The following is a 7,473-nucleotide window of genomic DNA, read 5'->3' on the forward strand; positions in this document are numbered from 1 at the left end:
TACAGCAGGCAGGAACGGGCTGCCCCCAACCACCAGCTGCCTATTTGTACCTGGCCGGACACAACAATATAGGGAAGCCCTTTTTTTCTTAATTATTTCATGAATTTCATGAATTTAAAAAAAAAAAACGTGGAGCTTCGCCCTATTTTTGTGTCCAGCCAGGTACAACTAGGCAGCTGGGGGCTGGAATCTGCAGCGCAGGGAGGCCCAAGCTTTCTGGGCCCCACCCGCTGCAAATTGCAGTCCGCAGCCGCCCCGGAAAATGGCGCGTTCATAGAAGCGCCATCTTCTGGCGCTGTACCCAACTCATCCAGGGCCCTGGTGCGGTGGCTCACTGGGTAATAAAGGGGTTAAGGCCAGCTTGGCATTATCAGCTGGCCCTAAGCCCGAAATTCATGGGGTCACGCCAATATTAGACATGACCACCATGAATTTCTAGTAAAGTATTTAAAAAAAACACAAACACCCAGAAAAAAGTCCTTTAATTGAAATAAACACACAATTCTTTATTGTTCTAAATTAAACCATACTTACCATCACGCCCATTCCAGCTGAAGCCAACGATCTCCTGCAATAAAAGAAAAATAATAAAGCAACCTCATCCTTACCTTTCCATGGCTCCCACGACGGCTCCAGCTCTGCAACATCGAGATGACAGGCTGGACCACAGCAGAACGCTGCCATCCAGCCTGTCATCCCGCAGACACTGAGAAGCGCAGGCATACTTCCACTCCTCAGTGTCTGGCTGTGACGGCATCCAGATGAGCCGACAATGAACTCGGCTCACCTCATGTACGTCACTGACAGCGTGGGAGAATTCTCCTGCACTCAGCGCTTCAGCGTGAGAATTTTCCCACGCTGTCAGTGACGTGCATGAGGTGAGGTCATGTCCAATGAACTCGGCGCACCTCATGCACGTCACTGACAGCGTGGGAGAATTCTCACGCTGAAGCGCTGAGTGCAGGAGAATTTTCCCACGCTGTCAGTGACGTGCATGAGGTGAGCTGAGTTCATTGGACATGACCTCGGCTCATCTGGATGACGTCACAGAGAGACACTGAGGAGCGCAAGCATGCCTGCGCTTCTCAGTGTCCGCGGGTTGATAGGCTGGATGGCAGCGTTCTGCTGCGGTCCAGCCTGTCATCTCGATGTAGCAGAGCTGAAGCTGTCCTGGGAACCATGGAAAGGTAAGGATGAGGTTGCTTTATTATTTTACTTTTATTGCAGTAGATCGTTGGCTTCAGCTGGAATGGGCGTGGCGGTAAGTATGGTTTAATTTAGAACAATAAAGAATTGTGTCTTTATTTCAATTAAAGGACTTTTTTCTGGGTGTTTGTGTTTTTTTTAAATACTTTACTAGAAATTCATGGCGGTCATGTCTAATATTGGCGTGACCCCATGAATTTCGGGCTTAGGGCCAGCTGATAATGCCAAGCTGGCCTTAACCCCTTTATTACCCAGTGAGCCACCGCACCAGGGCCCTGGATGAGTTGGGTACAGCGCCAGAAGATGGCGCTTCTATGAACACGCCATTTTCCGGGGCGGCTGCGGACTGCAATTTGCAGCGGGTGGGGCCCAGAAAGCTTGGGTCTCCCTGCGCTGCAGATTCCAGCCCCCAGCTGCCTAGTTGTACCTGGCTGGACACAAAAATAGGGCGAAGCGCCACACATTTTTTTTTTTAATTATTTCATGAAATTCATGGAATAATTAAGAAAAAAAGGGCTTCCCTATATTGTTGTGTCCGGCTAGGTACAAATAGGCAGCTGGTGGTTGGGGGCAGCCCGTTCCTGCCTGCTGTACCTGGCTGGACACAAATATAGGGCGAAGCCCCACATAATTAAAAAAAAATTATTTCATGAATTTCCTGAAATAATTAAAAAAAAATTGACGTGGGGCTTCACACTATATTTGTGTCCAGCCAGGTACAGCAGGCAGGAACGGGCTGCCCCCAACCACCAGCTGCCTATTTGTACCTAGCCGGACACAACAATATAGGGAAGCCCTTTTTTTCTTAATTATTCCATGAATTTCATGAAATAATTAAAAAAAAAAAAACGTGGAGCTTCTCCCTATTTTTGTGTCCAGCCAGGTACAACTAGGCAGCTGGGGGATGGAATCTGCAGCGCAGGGAGGCCCAAGCTTTCTGCCCCCCCCCCCCCGCTGAAAATTGCAGTCCGCGGCCGCCCCGGAAAATGGCGCGTTCATAGAAGCTGGATGCTGTACCTGGCTGGCATACAAAAATATGGCGAAGCCCACGTCAAAAGTTTTGGGAAAAATTTATTAAAAAATAAATAATAATTTAGGGACTGCATCTTTATTAAGTCCTCAAATGTCATTTAGTGTTAAAATAAAGGATTTATTTAAAAAAAAAATGGCGTGGGATCCCCCATAATTTTAGTCTCTAGCGGAGGTTAAGCAGACGGCTGGGGCAGATGTTTGAAGTCTGGGAAGGGGGTAAAACCCACGGAGCTTCCCAGGCTACTAATATCAGCCCCCAGCTGAATACCTAGCCTTTACTAGCTATTAAAATGGGGGACCCCCCCAAAAAAAAATGACGTGGGGTCCCCCCTATTTTAATAGCTAGCAAAGGCTAGGCAGACAGCTGGGGGCTGATATTAATAGCCCAGGAAGGGTGCCATGAATATTGGCCCCCTCCCAGGCTAGAAACACCAGCCGTCAGCCGCCCCAGAAATGGCGCATCCATAGGATGCGCCAATTCTGGCACTTAGCCTCGCTCTTCCACGCTGCCCTGGTGCGGTGGCAGGGGGTAATAGTGGTGGGGTTCATGTCAGCGCCAGCTGCTATGAAGCCCAGGTTAGTAATGATGGCCGTCTATATGACACCCCCATTACTAACCTACAAAGTGTTAAAAAGAAAAAACACACTACACCCAGAAAAAAATAATTTATTTGAAATAAAACACCATTTTATTTAATTCTTAGTTTACTAAAAAAAAAAATAGTTACCTGTCCACGTTCCTGCGCTGATCTCCCATGCACAGCTGTCACATCTGGAGATGGTGACAGCTGTGCATGGCTGCTGTAAGCTCACGCTGCCGGGAACACGTCCGCTCCCGGCAGCGGGAGCCACTGACTGAGGTCACCGGAGTGCATTCAGGCAGCGCAGCTCCGGAGACCTCCTTTACGGCAGTGCTGTACCGTGGGAATTTCTCACGATACAGCAGTGCCGTAAAGGAGCTAACCGGAGCTGCGCTGCCTGAACTCCGGTGAACCCTTACGGCCCCGTCATTCTAGCGGCGGCGGCGGCGGTTCAGAGCGGTCACATTCTATGTGGCTGCTCTGAACTGGAGATCTTCGTGGGACACTCGTGGACTGCTACGGAGGGGTAAGGATAAGGTTGTGGTTTATTATTTTATATTTTATTACAGGAGATCGATGGCTTCGGGGAATTAGGTGTCTAGGTGAGTATAGGTGTAGTTTTTTATTTTTTACTTTATTTTAGGTGGCGATCGGCGGGGACAGGTAATGTATAAACTAATTTCTTTTAGGTAACCACTGGCCACCAATGACATGTATTTAACATTTATTGGGGACACAGTAGGGCAATTTAAATAGCAGGATCAGGCTGATGGGAACTACTGCTCCCATCGAGCTGATCCTGCTGGCACGAGTGGACGGGGGACAGACATAGGCCGATGGGAGTAGTAGTGTCACATCGGCCTATGTCTGCCTGCACGCACAGACACCCCGCACACATCGCACAGACACCGCGCACACCCGCACAAACATCGCGCACACACCCCGCACACACACCCCGCACACACACACACCCCGCACACACACACTCCGCACACACACACACCCCGCACACACACACACTAATCATGACGGGTCTGGGAGGAGTGGCTGACCTGTGCGGCCGTGGGAAAGTTGATGTGAGTTCATGCAGTCAAGCATGAACTCACATGAACCCTCTGAGGTCACCGCGGCTACTTCAAATGAACAGCTGATCGGCATCACCTGATACCTCAGCTGTTCATTTGAAATAACCGGCGGGAAAGCGCAGCACAGAACGGGAAAGCCGGCGGTGAAGTCTTTTCACTGCCGGCTTCCCCGCCCGGGTCCTTCGCTCCTTGGTGCTGCGCTCCCCGCCCGGTCCTAATTTACGATTGGGATTGGAGGTGGCGAGGGGAGCGGAGGATCGGGGTGGGAGGCTGCGGGGAAGCAGTATGGGGCTGCGTGATTGTTTAAAAGCCGGCGGCTTTTTACCGCGCGCCGGCTTTTAAACAATCAGGAGAATTCTCCCACGCTGGGATGGCATTCTGATGACAAGCTGGATCGCAGCTGAGCGCTGCCATCCAGCTTGTCATCCTTCACAGACACTGCAGAGCGCAGGCATTATGGGAACTTCCGATTCCGGTATTCGATATTATAAAAGTATCGGAATTAAGTATCGGAATTCCGATACAGTGAATATCGGCCGATATTTCAGTATCGGAATGCTCAACACTACTTATAAGAAATGTCTACACCATATTGTGGCTATCACCTGAGGAAGGCGGTGACCCGCCGAAACATGTTGTGAGTGCCACATTTGTCAGATAAAGAAGCATCACTAAAAGGATAACCTGTGCCTGGTTGCTGGATTCATGCGCCACACTTAGGAGCCACGTTCATCCATTGTATCCCTCTGGGAGCGGCGAGAGCTGCAGCTCACAGCGCCGGAGCACAGAGAGTGAAGGACCTGCGGAGCCGTCACCCCCACAGGACCCGTCAGGCCTGAACGCCGCAGCATCGTCTGGGGTTTGACTATACACTGAAGGCCCACACTGTGGTTGTGCAACCACGAAAGGTGTTTTCACTACCTCCCTCCCCCCTCCCCCCAAAAAAAATCCCCATTAGACCACTAGGTACACACAAGGGCGCCTCTCTGTATGTTTTTATTTTCAAATTATTATTTGCTGACACCTTAGGTATAAGGATATAAATTCCTGGTTTACTGCAGAGATATGTACAAATGGTCCAGTAGAGTATTTCTGAAGCAATACTTGGGGTAATTAACCATTGTTCCCACAGGTGTATGGATTTCTTGAGAGTGTTCCATTAATATAAGCTCCACTTTCCAAGCATAGAGTGTTATTCATCCTGGATCTTAGTTCTGTTATCGTTGGGGGAGAATTGTCTATCCAATGTAGTGCCAACAACTTTCTGGCTTGGAATAATATTCTTGAGCGACCTATTGCCATATGGGAGTCTGGGTCTACGTCTTCTCCCAGGAGTCCTAGGATACAGATTTTAGGTTTCAACTGAAGTTGTATCCCAAATACAGATTGTACAAGAGCGATCACCACGTTCCATTAGTCGCCAATATTTACACATTCCCACATCATATGCATCAGGTGGGCATCAATTTGACCACATCTAGGACATGTGTATTTCAATTTTAAATAAAATACTTGGGGATCTATATACCCTATGAATGAGAAGAATTTGGGACAATCTTTGTGACTCTGACAATGAACGTTTCGGTGTCAAATCCAGTATTTCCCCTATTGAGGGCCAGTAACTGCCTATAAATAAGGGATATTAGACCGTTTGTATCCAACGATGTAGTAATGGTATCTATTGGGTGATGTCTATCAATCAGTATGGCGTTTATTCTAGTTATGTACAATACGCATGTCGTATTTGCAGATATTGACTAAACACCCTATGCAGAAGGTTAAAACCTGCCTTTATTTGTTCAAAGCTCTTGAATAATCCATCCCTCAAGAGTTGTAATACCAAACATATACCCCTATCCTCCCACTCACTAACATTTTTTAGTTTATGTAGCTCTGGTAAGTTATAGTTGTGCCATAAATGGGTATAGTTTGTGTACTTTCCAATCCCCAGAATATTTTACCCCTATCCCACACTTTATATATTAATTTTAGTGTACGACATTTTAAGTCATTTTCTCGAGGAGGCCCCATATCTAGTACCGAGAATGGAAGCTTCCACTTGGTTCCTTCCATAAGTAGGTGCCCTGAAATTACACAATATTTGCAAGTACCCTTCTAGCGTTAAGCAGGTCTCCGTATACCTGGAGGGAAGCAGATCGTTTATGCTGTTTGTCAAGGAGATCAATCCACTCAAGCAAATGGGAGACTTTAGCTGTTCTCTCCTTTTTTTTAGCATTTATCTATGTTTTATTATTATCCCTCTGAGGATGCATGCGAGTCTTACAATTTAAATGGTAAGGCAGTTTCATCATGCTCATATATTTGAAGGAGTCTATAGTCTCAAGAAGGTCTGAGACACAGAGTGAGTCTTTCAGCAGATTATCATTTAGGTTCCAACATCTGAATCCTTGGTGGAGTCAGGTATAGTCAGATTACAATATACAGGAGCATGATCTGACCATACAGCAGTTCCTACCTGAGATGTAGGTTGCCATGTAGGCAACTGACGACTAATTGAGAAAAGGACTATATGGCTATGCATATTGTGTAAAGGAGAATAATAGGTATAATCCTTTACGTCTGAATGTAGTATCCTCCATACATCGACTGTTTGAGACCAAAGCACAATTAGCAAAGCTTTTGTTTGTGTTTTAGATTGGTGACTCCAGCCCCGGGACGAGTCTAAAGAAGGATCCAAGACAAAATTAAAGTCACCTCCAATGATGATAAGGTCCTCCGCAAAATATTTTAGTTTAAGTAATGACGGCATGTATTAATTTGGTCACAATTTGGTCACAAAGTCAAAATTTTGGAGTAGATGGAGATCTTAACTAGTGTTGAGCCACCCCCGTAGTGTTCGAGTTCGGTTCGGTTCGTCGAACACCCGTGTGTTCGCCGAACTGTTCGTCGAACACCTTCGAACACCGTTAAAACCAATGGCAGGCAAACAAAAACACATAGAAACACATAGAAAACACCTTCAAAGGTGTCCAAAAGCTGACAAACTGCTCAGAAGACACAACTAACACATGGAAAAGTGACAAGTACATATAGTCATGCGAAAAGAAAAGAGGTGGAGGAGTAAAAGGAGGGGGAGACACAGATATAGGCATGTCATGCCCTTCTAAAATCCAAAAAGTGAGAAGCCGAGACGGCCAGTCCGCTCCTGCCCGTGCCACCTCCGTGTCGCCGGGTTTGTGCCAGAGCCGCGGTGAACCCTGACGGCCAGCCCCCCTCTCCCAATACTGGTGCCTGTCCGCTGGTGGGTCGAGAGAGCCCCCCTGTGGTGGAGGCAGCTCTAAGCTTTTTAATTTAAATTGTCCCTCTAATTTGAATGAATACACTTTAAATCCATTTACAAGGATCTATTGGAGGGCAAGTCTCATGCCAGCAGCCGCGTAATTCCAGCTCCAGTAGCGTCCACTAAAGCTGCTGCAGTTAAAAAGCTTTTATAAGGATCGAGCTCGGCTGTCCACCGCAAGGCATCCTAGTGCCAGTCCCAGCCCCTATGCCTTGGGGTGCCTCCTGATGCTCTTCACTAAGTATCCCGTGGTCCCGAAGCATTTCCT

The sequence above is a fragment of the Phyllobates terribilis genome, unplaced genomic scaffold (genome assembly GCF_046119375.1).
Source record: "Phyllobates terribilis strain yellow unplaced genomic scaffold, ASM4611937v1 Scaffold_268__1_contigs__length_2594270, whole genome shotgun sequence".
In the NCBI taxonomy this organism is placed as follows: domain Eukaryota; kingdom Metazoa; phylum Chordata; class Amphibia; order Anura; family Dendrobatidae; genus Phyllobates; species Phyllobates terribilis.